We start from the raw sequence: 10,195 nt of genomic DNA on the forward strand, positions 1-10,195 counted from the left end.
GATAGTATTTCTTTAAATGGATGGCGTTCCAAGTTCGTGGGACTGCCCCTCCATCGAGCCGAGCTAACTTATAAGTCCCCTCCTTGATGACCTCGAGGACTTGATATGGCCCCTCCCAGTTCGGTCCCAAGACTCCATCTTTGGGGTCCTTACTGGCCAAGAAAACTCTCCTGAGGACTAGGTTGCCAACACTAAAGGCGCGATTTTTGACTTTAGAGTTGAAATAGCGAGTGATCTTCTACTGATAATGGGCGAGCTGGAGCTGCGAATCTTCTCGCCTTTCATCAACTAGGTCAAGGGAAGCACAAAGGAGCTCGTGGTTGCGGTCCTGGTCATACGACTGGACCCTATGCGAAAGCACCTTAACCTCCATGGGGAGGACTGCCTCACTCCCAAAGGTTAGGGAAAAAGGAGGATGACCCGTAGGAGTCCGATGCGAGGTCCAGTATGCCCATAGGACCTGGGGGAGCTGTTCTGGCCAGAATCCCTTTGCTTCATCTAGTATCTTCTTGAGGCTCGCCTTTAACGTCTTGTTGACAGCCTCGACCTGGCCGTTCTCCTGAGGATAGGCCACGGAGGAGAAACTTTTCACAATTCCGTACCTCTCGCAAAACTCGGTAAACAGGTCGCTGTCGAACTGAGTCCCATTGTCAGAGACAATCTTCTTGGGCAGCCCAAATCGGCAAATAATGCTCTTAACCACGAAGTCAAGGACTTTTTTGGAAGTAATCGTTGCCAGAGGTTCTGCCTCAGCCCACTTCGTAAAGTAGTCGATGGCCACCACGGCGAAATGGACCCCGCCTTTGCCAGTAGGGAGGGTGCCAACCAAGTCGATACCCCAAACTGCAAACGGCCATGGGGACAAGATCATCTTCAACTCGACCGGGGGGGCTCGGGCAACTGTGGCGAACTGCTGACACTTGTTGCATTTCTTCACGTATGAGATCGAGTCTTTGGACAGAGTTGGCCAGTAATATCCCTGCCTCAGGACCTTTAAGGCCAAGCTTTGCCCCCCAGTGTGATCTCCGCAAAAACCCTCATGCACCTCCTGCAGGATGGCCTTTGCTTTGCCTGGAAGAACACATCGCAGGAGAGGTAAGGAGTGCCCACGTCGATATAACACCCCATCTACCATCGTATATCTAGGAGCTTGATAGAGTACTCGTCGTGCATCATTACGTCCTTCAGGTAGCTTTCCCTCGACGAGATACTAAAGGATGGGAGTCATCCAGGTCGGCCTGGCGTTGATCATCTTGACCTCCGTCCTGGCTTCCTCTATACTTGGTTTCTCGAAGAATTCCACCGGCACTAACCCCAGGGTTTCCATCTCCCCAGAGGTGGCGAGCTTGGCGAGAGCGTCTGCGTTAGCGTTCTGCTCCCGAGGTATCTGCTTGATCGAGCCCCGCCCGAACTCGGACAGCTCAACCTTTACCCTCGCTAGATAGGCAGCCATCTTAGGTCCCCGTGCTTGATATTCACCCAGAACCTGGTTTACCACGAGCTGGGAGTCACTGAAGCATTGGACGGAGCTCGCCTTCAGCTCTTAAGCTATCCTTAGCCCGGCCAGCAAAGCTTCATATTCAGCCTCGTTGTTGGAGGCCTTGAACCCGAACCTCAGCGCCGAGTGGAATCTATGTCCTGCAGGGGATATCAAAATGATTCCAGCTCCAGAGCCGTTCTCGTTGGATGAACCATCCACAAATATCCTCCACGACACCTGGGTCGAGGTGACCTGGGACGAGTCTTCTACAAGATCCTCCCGGAATCCTGTGCACTCTGCTACAAAATCGGCCAGGGCCTGAATATTTATAGTAGTTCGCGGAGTGTACAAAATTTTGAACTGGCTAAGCTCGATTGCCCACTTTAACAAGCGTCCCGATGCTTCAGGTTTTTGCAAAACCTGCCTTAAAGGTTGATCGGTCATGACGTGTATTGAGTGGGACTGGAAGTACGGCCTAAGCTTTCGCGAGGCCGTGATAAGGCAGAACGCCAATTTCTCCATCAACGGGTACTGGGATTCAGCTTCGAGAAGTCTCTTGCTGATGTAGTAGACTGGCTTCTGAATCCGGTCTTCTTCCTGGACCAACACGGCACTGGCTGCATCCTCCGTGACAGCCAGGTAGAGAAAAAGAGGCTCTCCTGCTTTTGGTTTGGATAGTACAGGTGGCTCGGCCAGATGTGCTTTCAGGTCGAGGAAAGCGCTTTCGCACTCTTCTGTCCACTCGAACTTCTTATTTCCTCGGAGCAGGTTGTAGAATGGCAAACACTTATCGGTGGACTTGGAAATAAACCGATTGAGGGCTGCCACTCTCCCTGTCAGGCCTTGGACATCCTTGCGCGACCTGGGTGAGGGAAGCTCGAGCAGTGATCTGATCTTGTTGGGGTTTGCCTCGATTCCTCGGGTATTGACGATGAAACCCAGGAATTTTCCCGATGCGACTCCAAAAGTGCACTTCTGTGGATTTAGCCTCATGCCATACTCCCGTAGGATCTTGAAGCATTCTTCCAGGTCAAAAACATGGTTATCGGCAGTCTTTAACTTGACTAGCATGTCATCAATGTACACTTCCATGTTTTTTCCAATCTGGTCTGCGAACATTCTATTCACCAACCTTTGATACGTAGCTCCAGCGTTCTTCAGCCCGAAGGGCATGACCTTGTAACAATAAACGTTAGTCGGGGTCATGAAACTGGTGTGCTCCTGGTCCGCCGGATTCATGGCGATCTGATTGTAGCCTGACTACGCGTCCATAAAGGACATGAGCTCGTGCCCCGCCATGGCATCCACTAACTGGTCAATCCTTGGCAATGGAAAACAATCCTTGGGGCAGGCTTTATTCAGGTCGGAGAAGTCGATGCAGGTCCACCATTTCCCGTTGGGCTTCGGGATCAGCACGAGGTTGGCAACCCATATTGGAAACTTGGCTTCACGGATAAAGCCGCATTTTTTGAGCCGGGCTACCTCTTCCTCCAAGGCTTCAGCCCGGGTCATTCCTAGGCGTCTCTGCTTCTGGGACTTTGCAGGAACGCTTTTATCCAGATGAAGTGTATGCATGATGACACTCGGGCTGATTCCCACCATGTCCTCGTGTGACCACGCAAACACATCTAGGTTATCCTGCAGAAATCTGACCAGCTCCGCCTTCCTCTCGCTGTAGAGGTTTTTTCCGAGCTTGACCATCCGTGATGGGTTCTGCGGATCAATATTTACTTCCTCGAGCTCCTCAATAGCTTGGAGCTCGGATCTGTCCTTGCCTATTCGGGGGTTAATATCCTCACTTAAGACGATATTTTCCCCTTCGGCACTTTGAGGTTTTTCAATCTCAGGATCAGCTAAGGGTTCCCGAGATTCCTCTTCACCACCTTGGATGGCCATTGCCAGCTGCCCGGGTTTGGATTTTCCCTTCATGGAAATGCTGTAGCATTCCATGGCAGCGAGCTGATCGCCATGGATAGTGCATATTCCTGTGGAAGTAGGGAATTTCATCGCGAGGTGGCGAATGGAAGTGACGGCCTCAAAAGCTATGAGCGTAGGTCGTCCCAAAATTGCGTTGTATGCAGCGGAGCAGTCGATGACCACGAACTCGAGGAGTTTGGAGACTATCTGAGATCCTTCTCCTAGGGTGATCACTAGCTCGATCGTCCCTATGGCCGCCGATCCTTCTCCCGAAAAACCATACAGCATCATGGAGGTCGCCTTCAGCTCGGCGACAGTCAAACCCATCTTTTCTAACGTGGAACGGAATAGGAGGTTCACCGAGCTCCCATTGTCGAACAGCACCCTCCTAACTCTCCGATTGGCGAGCTGAACTGCTACGACTAGAGGGTCATTGTGTGGGAACTGGACATGGCCCGCATCATCTTCTGTAAAAATGATTGGTTGCTTCTCCAATCGCTGCTGCTTTGGCAGGCGCTGTTCCGGGATGAAATCTTCTCCATTGTGCGCCTTAAGTTCGTTCACGTACCTCTTCTGGGCACCCCTGCTCGTGCCAGCCATATGCGGACCTTTGGAGATGGTGGATATCTCCCCTCCAATCACGGGAGGAGGGACGTCTTGATCTACTCGAGACCCGGGCTGACTGGCCGGGACTTCTGGAGCAGGTTGACTTGCTGGAACCATGTTCTGCGCGTATTGAGCCAAGGGGTCGGCTCGGATGAGAGTCTCGATCTCATCTTTTAGATGCCTACAATCGTCGGTATTGTGGCCAACATCGTTATGAAAACGGCAAAACTTGGAGGTGTCTCTCTTCCCCTTTTGGTGCTTCAACGGCTCCGGCCTCTTCCAGGGGAGGCGAGTAGAGTTAGCTAGGAAGATGTTCTCCCTAGACTGGGTGAGCTCTGTATAAGTCGCGTAGACGGGCTTAAACTTATCCACAGACTTATTCTTCTTTTGGCCGTGCTGGCTGTTTTCGCCATTTCCCTTTCTTTTGCCTCCACAAAGCTGGTTGTTCTGTGTGACGTTTTGGGTCGCTGCCACGACCTACGTCCCCACTCCAGCGGGCTGATCAGGGACCTGGCTGGTTCCTGCGGCTGAGGCTTCGGCCTCCTCCAAGTTGATCCATTCCTGGGCCCTGTTGAGGAATTCGTTAACTGAGCTGACTCCTTTCTTTGTATATCCTTCCAGAGATCCCCTCCAACGAGGATTCCAGTTCTCATGGCCATGAGCTTGGAGCTATCATCCGCGTCTCTGGCCCGAGCAGCGACGTTTGCAAATCTGCTCAGGTAGGCCTTCAGAGTTTCGCCGGGCTGCTGTCTCATGTTAGCCAGAGAGTCGGCCAGAACGCGGGCAGCCTGGGAGGCTCGGAATGCCCTTTTGAAATCAACCAAAAAAGTTTTCCAGGAGCTGATTGACCGTCTTTTGCCCTGCTTGAATTATTGCCTAGCTGGTCCAGTCAGGGTGGAAGGAAAGATTAGACACCTCAGCTCGGGGCCGATGTTGTGAGCCATCATCAAGGTGTTAAACATCCCCAGATGATCCGACAGATCTCCGTCTCCATTGAACTTAGACAGGTGCGGCATACAGAAACCAGGTGGGTACGTCGTTGTTGCTATGCTGGGGGCGAAGAGCTCCATCTCGTCCCCTGAATCGTACTCATCTTTCTCCTTCTCTGACAGGAGCTTCCTCATCAGCTCCTCCATTTGGGCCAGGCGCTCGAGGGTTTGGTCCTGATGTCCTTGGTTATTCCGGGGCTGTTCAACAGCTCCGGATCCATTGTACATATTTGGTGGGTTATCGCCCCTCCTATCTTGAGATAGGTTATTTGGGGCATTCCCGCCGTTATGTACTTCGGACAAGGCCCCCCCTGAACGAGCATGGCTGTCTCCTTCGGATGGCTCCCCTCTATGAGAGTTAAGGCGATCTCGCAGATCGCCTCCCCGAATGGCTTGTGGGCTTTGTGCCGAACTTAGACGCTGACGCAGGTCTCCGCCCGAAAGGTCACTTCGGCGACTGCCGGTCCAGTAGCTCCTGCTAGAGAGGTTCGGAGCTCGCCTTTGGTGCTGAGGATTTGGGCTTTCTCTTGGCGCCCTGCTACGTCGGGAAAGTCCGGCTGATGGTGAGTTTCTCCTGCTACTTCCATAGGTCGGGATATCTCAGACGGGCCAAGGAGGAGATGGATATCTGATTGGATACGGAGGATGTCTGACCGGAGAGGCGATCCTAGTTCCGTTAGGACGGATCAAGTTCGGTGGGGGCCTTTCGGCCCTGCCAACCTGCTGGTCCCGCGCCTGGTGATCTGGACGGGGCGCAGGACGGTTGTTGGGGACGGGCTGATGCTGCGAGCCCTCCCCGGACCTCCTTTTGGAATTTCTTCGAGCTGCCCTGGGTGCGCTCGAGGCTGGTTAGGAGCTAGGAGTCGAAGTTCTGACCGAACGGCTGTACTGCTGTTGTCCGACTCTAGGCACTTCTTCGAAGTTTGCCTCTCGATGGTGTGATAAAGGAGTGGAGTTGGCTGTTGGAAGTCTGTCCGAGCGGCTATGCCTGGACTGATTACCCCGGCGAGACTTAGGAGCCTCGCCTTGCCTCTCTCCGACTTTAGCGTTGGTTGTGAGAGGGGGTAGTCGGGCCAGCACATCCTTGATCTGTTGGTTAGCTATTGCTAGCTGGCTCCTCAGCTGAGCATTCCCCATCTCCACCGCAGTGTAATAACATGGGTTCGGATTAGGTGGCCGGGGCGCCGAACTTCCGGTGTCGTCTTGGCCCGCCGGCTGTTTGCCTGGCCGCTGCTAGACTTCAGGAATTTGTTCACCAGGAATGGCATTATGATGAGCCTCCTGCCCATCATGCTGTTCTGTTTCATTACCGTGTCTAGATCGAGTAGTCACCATAGTTGGACGTTTGCGACAACACTAATCGAACTTGCTCTCAATGAAAGCACCAAACTGTTGACGCGGTTCTTCGCCAACAGGTAATTAAGAAAAGAAGAGAAATGGATTAGTGCTTATGTTGAACCGAAACAGATATATGATCTTAGAAAATGAATTGGTGACTCAGAATGCGTTTTTTGAGTGGTTCAAAGGTTAAAATCCTTCTACTCCACTAGTCAGTATTATTGCTATATACTAGATATTTGATTACAGGGTATTTCTTACAATAGAGAATCCAACCTCTATTAACTCCCAATGTCTCCATATTTATAGGAGAATGCACCTGGGAGTTTGTAAGAAGGTCATCCCGTGACCTTCTTACCTATCATGTCAACTCTGTGACATTCATGATTAATTCCTAAACCTGACACATAAGTGTGGTCAAATCAAATAGGTAAGGGGATAATGGGCCGCATGGCCCAAACCAGTCGTGGGAGTCTGAATACGCACGTTCCTGCTGCGTGTCCGAGAAGTCAGTGATATATCAAACACGTGATGTCTGATATATGCACGTTTACCTTGCGTAATTGATTTCATAAAATGTCACAGCTTCCACATCCAGCTCGCACCACGAGCTGGATGCTTACCTCGACCTGCGGCCTTCAGGGTCCAGACTCAGTCCTTTGAGCAATCTTGGTGAACCGTTAGTTTACCTCGAGCTAAAGAGGTAGGGCCTTACGATGGCAGCTCCGGTTTCGGGGAGGTCCACGTGGTAGTCATGATTAGGCCGTATCTCAGCTCGTTAATCAGCCCGTGGGAAAATCAGGGCGTACAGTGTAGATTAAGAGTTACATATTTTTTTTTAATTTCACAAAACCATAATGTGATATGGTTGTTGAAGATATGATTGTAACTCCCATCATGTGTATGGAGGTTACAAAATCAAGTGGAAAAGAGTTTGAGACGATTTGGAAAAAGTGGAAAATTTGGAAGGTTGAAACAGTATGTTGACCACGGCCTGGGAGTCAGGGACTAGCGGCCGTGAATGTGCCTAGGCGCCATTGGGTGTGCTGGCAGCGAAATCCCAATTTTCCAATTTTCAATTTTGAACGGTTTTAACATCCCAAGTAATTCTCAAATTTTCATTTTAATTCCATAAGCATCCAATTAAACATTAGTAACAACCAAGTGGGTTGGTGGAATATGAAATTAAAAAGGTGTCTCAAAACTCTATAAATATGAGCTTAATGGTCACTTGCAAAACACTATAAATATGAGCTTAATTCTTACTAGCAAAACACTATAAATAGGAGCTTAATGCTCACTTGCAAAACACTATAAATAGGAGTTTAATACTCACTTGCAAGACACAATTTTCTATCTACGAAGCACTAGACTGAAAAATACACCAAAAGACTTAATAATATCAGAGAGTTATTTCCAAACTTGAGAATCCCTTAAAAGGCATGATAATTTCATAAAGTTATTTTTAAACTCGAGAGTCCCTTAGTACTTAGAGAATAGATGAAATAAGCTTTTGGACAAAGATTTGAACATTGTTCAAATTGGTGATCCCCACTAGTCTATACTTTAGTTGTGTAAGTATTATAGTGTTCTTGTTATTTTTACTTTATTTTTTATTTGTTATTATTCTTATTTCTTTTTTCATGTTCTTCTTTGTTCTTTATGTTTACACGTGATAAACACAGTGATGAGAGCAAGATAATTACCTCTCCAAACAGTCAGAAAATCCGTTGATATTTTCCAACCCGATGGTAACCAATATGGCAATATGTTATGCTATATTCAAGAGATTATCGTATTCTAGAATTAATAAAGCTTATTTCTAGGAATCATTGAGTATTTTTACGTTACCTTTTATTGTATAAATAGGTTGTATATACACTATGTTGACACAAAAAGAAAAAACAAAAGGAGTGAATAAAAGTTATTTTTTATTCATTGCCTTTTTATTACAATCAAATATTAATCTCTTTAAGATGTTCTATTTCGCTGTGAGTTTATAATCTTCTTATTCTCTACTTTTTCCACATTTATTCTATTTATTTGAATTTTAACAATTGAATTATAACATTTATTTTAATCAGATTCCTTATCTATTGTATTTGTTGCTTAGAGTCGTATCTTGACTTCTATATATCTCATTGAATAATATATTTTCTAATTGTATTTTACATACCATGCATTCTCAATGAAAAATAAAAAAAATCTCCATTAAAATAGCAACTAGACCAAGAGCAATTAAACATTTACCAATTAATCTCTAGCTTTAAGAGATTACATGATAAAATGTAATCTTCCTAATAAATATCAAATATTCCAACAATATCTTATCTTCAAAGTTTAATAAAGGAGAGTTATACAGTACTTACTCCAAATATTATAGACATTACATTTTAAAAATATTTTCTATTATATATTTATCATTAATTAAAATAACTAAAATATATTGCACTAATTTTTTTAATTCTACTTATGAATTTTTTTAGAGAAAGTGAGAACACCCCATTTTTTTTATCAAATTTAATTTATAATTCTTTTCTTTTAAATTGAGTTAATTTAATATTTTAAGATTATATTCATTATTATAGCAACGCAATAATAAAATTTTCCAATTGAAAAAAAAACATGTAATATAAAATTAAGTTTATTGTGTTTTTTCAATTATTTTTCCTAAATTTATATTTGAGATTGTATTGAAAATTTATGATTTTTTATCTAATTATTTATTTTGTTAAGAAAACATTTAGTTTCCAAATTTTAATAAATAAGATATGGAATTATTTTATTTTAACTTTCGTAAAAAAAAAGTGTACATCAATATCTAATATTTTTTTTTCATATATATATATATATAAATGAGGTGTAATCATACATAAATATATTTTTTAATTTATGGAATGAATATTTAATATAATATAAATTTGTGGAGCATTATTATGAAATTTTTTGATCTTCTAACTTTTAGAATTACTCACACGGATTAAATAGGGACTTTGTTACTGCTGGTTTTTAGTCATTATAGTTGTTAAATTTAGAGTAGAAACTAAAAAGACAAGTACATAGGGCTGTACGCGGTGCGGGTGGTGCGGTTTTTGACCATTTTTTCAAACCAACCTGCGCATGCGGTTTTTCTAATTTTCCAAATCGCACCCGTACCGCGAAACTAAAAAATCGCAGAAACCGCACCGCAAAAAAATGGTGCGGTGTGGTGTGGTTTGGGTGGTTTGGACTACCGCCAAATAATTAAACTATCATAAATAATCATATTAATATTTCAACAACACCTAAAGCTTGAAAATAAAAAATAAGAAAACTTTCAACAATACAATAATCTTAATAATGGCTCAACAAAACACCTAAGAAAATACAACAAACTTGAGACTAATAAAGTTACAACAACAACAACTATAAGTCAATAATCTTAATAAAGTTTCAGCAACACCTAAAACAACATAGAACAAACTTAAATAGGGCTTTGAGTTGGGCTTTAACATATTAGACTTAAATAAATATAAAAAAATAGTATTTTTATAATATGCGGTGCGGTGCGGTTTGAACCGCATTTTAATAATTCAAAACCGCAAACCGCACCGCGTGGTTTAGTGAAAATTCAAACCGCAACCGCACTGCGAAGAAATTCAAACCACATTTTTTTTGCGGTGCGGGCGGTTTGGGCGGTTTGATGAACAGCCCTACAAGGACATATCGAATCTTTGGCCTACTTTTTTTTACCCTTCTTTTATGATTTCAAAAGGGTCCACTTAGTTTGTTCTTTGGTGTACTCCACAAAAAAATTAGTTGACCGACACATTGAATTCTAGGATAGAAGTGGTCCCTTTCTCACACTCTACTCTACCAGTTAAAA

Source organism: Humulus lupulus, chromosome 2 (assembly GCF_963169125.1).
Source record: "Humulus lupulus chromosome 2, drHumLupu1.1, whole genome shotgun sequence".
Classification (NCBI taxonomy): domain Eukaryota; kingdom Viridiplantae; phylum Streptophyta; class Magnoliopsida; order Rosales; family Cannabaceae; genus Humulus; species Humulus lupulus.